The sequence below is a fragment of the Octopus bimaculoides genome, chromosome 17, assembly GCF_001194135.2.
Source record: "Octopus bimaculoides isolate UCB-OBI-ISO-001 chromosome 17, ASM119413v2, whole genome shotgun sequence".
NCBI lineage: Eukaryota > Metazoa > Mollusca > Cephalopoda > Octopoda > Octopodidae > Octopus > Octopus bimaculoides.
In genome coordinates this window covers 22,709,289-22,716,513 of record NC_068997.1, presented here as the reverse complement: position 1 = coordinate 22,716,513, position 7,225 = coordinate 22,709,289, and positions in this window count along the sequence as shown.

The window sequence follows — 7,225 nt, the reverse complement described above, 5'->3', positions numbered from 1 at the left end:
TCTCGTTTTTCTTTCCTTTTTCAAAATGTTTTTCTTTATTTCTGATAGTCTCTCTTGTTCTTACTTTTCGTTTTTTTTTCTTTTTAAAGTCTCTTCATTCTTACTCCTTATTTTCTTTCTACATCTCAATCTCTGACCTAATTTTTTCTGTCTCAGACATACTTCTCATCTTATTCTTTCTTTCTTATAGTACCCTACTCCAGTTTTATCAATTTTATGACGTCTAATGACTTTACTCTATAATAAAAGTTGAAAATCAACAACAAAAGCTAAAATGGCGGCCGTAATAACGACCAGAAGGACAACAACATCAGCAATATAAAAGATAACGTTGACAAAAACAAGAAAAGTTACTCATACATACACAAACGCACATAAACATACTTATATACGTACAGTCACTGACCTACGCATGCACATAAGCAAACATATATACGCACATACATACATACATGAGAAAGCTTATTGGAAGTCTACAGATCCAATCCATCACTGGAAATGTAAGGTGAACGGTAATAAAGTCAAAGGGTAGAGATAGACTATATGTAATCTGAACCTTTCCCACCCCCCTTATTTATTAATTTTATTTTACGGAATCCCACGTTTTAGGCTATGGAGATTCCGATTCTTAAAAAAAAAATTTTGAACCCTAACCCTAACCCTAACCCTAACCCTAACCCTAACCCTAACCCCACCACCACCACCACAAAGCAGGCTATTTACATGCTAGAAATAACAGCCAAATCTCACAAAACTAGTGTTAGGGTTAGGTTTAGGTTTAGGGTTAGGGTCAGGGTTAGGGTTAGGGTCAGGGTTACGGTCAGGGTTAGGGTTAGGGTTAGGGTTTGAGTTAGGGTTAGGTTTACCCTGTGGATCTATATAAAAACCGTGGGGGGGGGGATCGAAATTTTGAAATTGAGATTTTTGAAATTTTTTTTTCAGAATCGGATTCTCCATGGTCTGAAACATAGGATTCCGTAAAAAAAAAAAAAAATTTAAAAGGGGTGGGGTATACCCAGATTACATATACTCCATCTCCACCAGTCAAAGTATTAAAGTCACAATTTTGGCTAGGAAAAAAATGTCACAGGGAAAAAAAAATCACAATTAATTTATGGTGGCCGGTAATAAAGTCAACTAATTCATGGGATCCGGACAAAGCCCCCTAGGACAAAACCCCCTCGGACAAAAAACCCAGGACAAAACTGTAATTTTTTCCTGTGACTTTATTACCGTGATCATAGCTGAACTGTAGTTAAATAAGAACGACAGCCGCAGTGACACCAAACCAACCGACCTACAGACCAACAAACCAGGCAGCAGTTAGCCAGCCAGCCGGCCCATCGGCCAACCAGCCCGCCCCTTCTTTAAGCAACCAAGCCATGTGATAAGTAGTATAGAAGCAGTGGACCATAGGGCCATAAAAGTAACAGGTCAGTGGAGAATGTCCGGAGGCCGATAGAACATCAAAAGATATAGGTTAGGTTAAAAAAATATATAAACAAACAAATCATATATATCATACGCACACAAGTGACAGACGGAAAGATATTTATCTCGATATAGATTTAAAGGGAGAGAGAGAGGGAGAGAGGGAGAGAGAGAGAGAAGGAAAGAGAGAGAGAGGGAAAGAGAGACAGAGAGGGAAAGAGAGAGGTGGTAGAGTGTGTGATAATTAGATAGATAGAAAAGGGTATACAGTTGATAATATATATATATATTATCTCTATTTTCTAATGTTGAATCTTACCCTCTGTATCTATCTGTGAATACAGCGATGTCTATTCTCTCCTTCTCTCTCTGTATATATATATATATATATATATATTATCTGTTTGTATGTGGAGAGAGAGAGAGAGAGAGAGAGAGAGAGAGAGAGAGAGAGAGAGAGAGAGAGAGAGAGAGAGAGAGAGAGAGAGAGAGAGAGAGAGAGTGAGAGAGGGAGAGTGCATGTGTGTGTGTGTGTCTATACGAATAGATGATAAGGAAGATGTTGCGAAGTTCTAAAATTTCCGTTTAAAAGACCCTCCAATTTTACTTTTGAGCGACGCCAACATCAAAAGATGAAAGACATTGCCGACTTTTAATGAAGTCAAGTAATTTATTCATAACGATGCATACACATCCGCTCACACATACACATCCGCTCACACATACACACAGCGTATGAATACAGGTACATCGATTTATACATATGCTGTATATGTATCTTTATGTGTGTCTATGTACGTACACCTCTTCTAATGACTTTTGGAATGGTGATCTAAGGCACACACGTATATTGCATTTGGATCCAATACAAACATGCACACACACACACACACACACACACATTTATAGGATCTATTTTAAAACGGGGGCACCAGTTTTCATTTATGTTTTATGTAGTGTTTTTGGTACCGAAAGACTTTCAAACTTCGTATACTTATCTATTTTGTCTTATAGAACAGAAAAAAAAAATTGTATTCGAATTTATTTCATGTAAAAAATTGTCTTATTTCGATAATTTCTACTAATCACTGACGTCTATTCAGTTGAAAACAGTTAGCGCTGTAACGGTGTATATCGTATTAATCCCCTAACCCTAACCCTAACACTAAAACTAACCCTAACTCTAGAATCCGAACTCTAAAATTGTTACACACATAGATACGCACAGCGTAATTTATCATATAACCAATATATGCGTATAAATTACGATTAAACCGGATGAAATATGTCACAGGGAATAACATTTTTATGACCGCCCAGCAGTAACTCTATTCAGCTGAATAGACGTCAGTGATTGGTTGAAATTACAGAAATACGACAACTTTAACATGGAATAACTTGCGATGTACATTTTTTTTGTTAAGAAGACTAAGAGTAAAAGATGTTTTATATGACACATTCTACTAGTGTCCCAAGTTTCAAAGTGTTTCGTTAGAGTTTCTTTAAGAAAATACTGGTGCCCCCGTTTTGAAATAGATCCCATTTATATATATGTGTGTGTGTGTGATTGCGTGCGTATGTATCTATATATCTGGGTGTGTATGTATGTATGTATGTATGTATGTATGTATGTATGTATGTGCATATGTATGTCATTTCTCAGTTTAATTTCAAGATTTCTTGGCAATAGAGAAAGAGCCGGTCTCTAACCTAGATCCGAGGTTCCTTCAATGGAATTTCAGCATCAACAAGGTTTTTTTGTTCGTTTGCGTGTGTATGTGTGTATGTATGTATTCATGTATGTTTTTTTGGGTGTGTCGTTATGCGAATAGTAAGTTCAGTATCGGTTTTTTATTTGGATCTGTTCAGTTTCGCTCACAGATATTTTAATAATAATTTTTTAAAAACTAAACAGTTGGAAACTTCGTATACTAGTGTAATTTCTCATGCTGAACACGGTTCACTTTCAACATTTTAGACAAAATTACATATTTTAGAAGTTATTTCGTGTTAAAGTTGTCGTATTTGGTTAATTTTAACCAATCAATGACGTATAATCAGTTGGAGAACGTTATTCGATTAAATCAACTTCGGCATTTAAGTGGACGTTTATTTTGTTGATTCCCCAAAAATAAGAGGGAAGACAACGTTGACCTCGGCAGGATTTGACATTAGATCATGAAGATCCGGCATCAATGTTGCAAACCATTTTGTTTCCAGCGCTCTAGCAATTTTACTGGTACTGATTTCTGATTCTTCTTTTCTCGTCTTCTAATTTTAGTTCTATGTTTGGATTTCAATTTGAAATTGCTTTTGGTACAATGCACAATTCAAACTGTGGAATATTATTCTTGGATTATAATTGCAAAGTGATCGATATTTGGGATGTTAAACATAGCAAATTATTATTTTATATATGCGTATACATACATACACACGCACACACACACATACATGCATGCATACATATATATACGTGTCTAAAATGTTTGTATACATGTGTGTACATATGCGTGTATTTATGTGTGCATATATATGTATATATGTATGTATATACACACACACACACACAAATATATATACATATAAATATATACACACATTTATGCAAACATTTGATATATATCTCTCTCTCTCTCTCTCTATATATATATATATATATATATATATATATATATATATATATATATATATATATATATATATATACACATACACACATATGTATATATATATATATATATACATATCTGTATGTATACATATATATACACATATATATATATATATATACATATACATATATATGCCCATATATATATATATATATTATGCGTGTGTGTGTACCTTGTATTAATGTTTGATTGTGTTGTTATTGCTGCAAAAATGCTTTCCTCCCCTCATCAGATGTAATACCAGTTACTGATATACTTGTACCTTTAAACTTTCGAGGAGCATCGTATGTCATTACAGTTCACTTCAAATTACTAAAAGAAGACTCAATTAAGTTCAACGGTCGATGATCACTAGACTGAAGATTAACGGGATCACAGATCGAATCTAATACGTCGTCCCTTCAAGCAGAAGAATCATCAATGATTGAACGTATGCGTGTATGTATGTGTGTGTATGCGTCTGCACCCACATATGCAAGTGCTTATGTATATGTACGTATATTTGCCTGTGTGTATGTATGGGAGGTGCACTTTGAGCGAATGGTTAAGAAATCTACCTCGCTATCATAAGATCACAGTTTCAATTCCGTTGCGTGGGGTCTCGGATAAAAGCAGTTTTCCACAGTCTAGCATTGTCCCCGTACATTGTGAATTCAACTGCTTAGAGAGAAACTTTATAGAAGTACGTCAGCCGGTACAATCCGGCTGACATCCATTATTGTCACACAGCCGGATTGTACCGACTGATGTCCCTTATTGTCACACGGTGTAATGCTGATACCTTAAGGGTCAGCGTATCTGTGGAATACTCAGCCGTTAAATCAATAAGCCTATCGTTACTATTATGTTAAACTGTCGTATGTCCAAATTGGGCCAAATGCGTTTTTTTTTCAATATTTATTTTTGCATACAATAGCCGGGTCTTTTGGTCAAACTACTGTATTTCCAGCTGCTTCAGATGCCAAGATATCAAAAATTGTAGTATAACGGTTTTGCTATGGAATGGTGAAAGTATTTTTTTGTTTTCTAAAAAAGCAGCATTTTGGACTTACGACACTTTTGCATAATAGCAACAATACGCACGCACACACACACACACACATATACCACACACATATACCACACACATGTATTTATACACACAGAGAGATACACGCACATGTGCGCGCGCACATACACACACGCACGCGCACACACATGTTGAAAACGGGCTTCTTTCCCGTCTACCGAAGCCCTTCATAAGGCTTTTATCGGTTGGGACTAGAGAGGCAGGTACTTGCCCAAGATTCTTGCAATGGGACTGAACACGATACCATATGGTTAGCAAGCTAAGTTTTTACCACATAGATATTTCCTATGTTTGGAAGCTGATGTTATAGGAGATTTGACCTCATATAGTTTTAAAATGCTCTTAAACATATTAGTGTTAGCTATTGCAAGAGTATACACCTGAAAGATTCAACGTGAATTCAGATTCAACAGAAACATTCCCGACATGGAATTTGTCTTCGGACATTTTCAAGAGAAATGTAACCAAGACATCTAGATTCTAGTGAAAATCACCGAACGACTTTAAAACATACCAAAATTCCTCAACATAGACATTCTGCAACACGAACAACGAAATCTCAAAGCATTTTCCAGCGGGAAAATGTGTAAAGCACTGTACCCAGGCCGACACATGATATTTCTAAGGTTCACACAAGATGAGAAGGACGGTAGTACATACGTTAAAGACGCAAAAGTGTCTACAGCCAATAATGATAGCCTCTTCTTGAAATTTCGCTCTCGAAACCAAGTCATGAATACTTGACGAAATACGTGTTAGCAAACATAAAATATATGATTTCTTGTGTTATATTTTCGAATTATCTCATTCACGTTACTGAATTCTTTAAAATTCGTGACAAAAATGAGATATTTTTCTGCAAAGATAAATCTACATTTCTGCATTCTCTTGAGAATAGGCTTGGCAGAATCTGTGAACTACAATGTTATGAAATTTTTCATTTTCTTTCAAATTCTTCTTAGGAAAATTTTGGAGGCTAAGAATGTTGAAATGTGGAATGAATATCGGTGGTAGACTTTTTAATATAGTGATTAAAACTGAAATTATGGTAAATATTATTACTTATGAATTTAAGGCGATGAGCTAGCAGAATCGTTAGCATGCCGGAAAAAATGCTTAGCAGCATTTCTTCCGTCCTTACGCTCTGAGTTCAAATTTCGTCGAAAACGACTTTGCGTTTTATCCTTTCGGATCGATGAAATAAGTACCAGCCGACCACTGGGATCGATGTAATCAACTTAGCCCTCCAACAAATTCCAGGCCCTGTGCTTATAGTAGAAAGGATTATTGCATACGAATTTTCCCTCAGAGCTAGCTCTGGATTTAACTTGTGCAAGGTCCGTATATTAAAGTATGTGTTGGTCAAAAATTAGGATCGATATAATTCGGCTCTTCTTTTCCCCCCCGAATTGCTATAATAGTGTCGAAATAAGCAATCATTAATATTCGTATAGTGGTCATACGAACATTGATAAGTGCCATTTAGCGTCTGAAATAATTCATTATATTTTTTTATGTTTGCCCCTTTAGCAGCCACGTTCAAATCCCTACAAGCCTGCTTTTATTTTGTTGATCACTTCGAAATAGATACACTAAGAAGTAAAATAGTAAAGTTGATATAATTAACTACATCCTTCCCGAAAAATGTCCAGTCCAAAGCAAGAAATCGATATTCTTAGAGTAACCACAGAGCAGAAGATTACAACGCACTGCCCTGTGCAGGAATCAAAACCACAACCTTACGATCATGTGTCCGGCAGCTTAACCACGTAAGCCACGTAAATATAAATATTTATGTGTGAATATATGTCCACACACACACGCGCACAGACACATATACACACACTTATGTATATATGTAGGTATGCATGTATGTTTGTATGTATACATACATACATACATACATACATATACATATATACATGGATATATATATGTACGTATATAAATATACATATATGTATACATATGTATGTATCTATATATATATATATATATACACACATAATATATATATATATATATATATATATATATATATATATATATA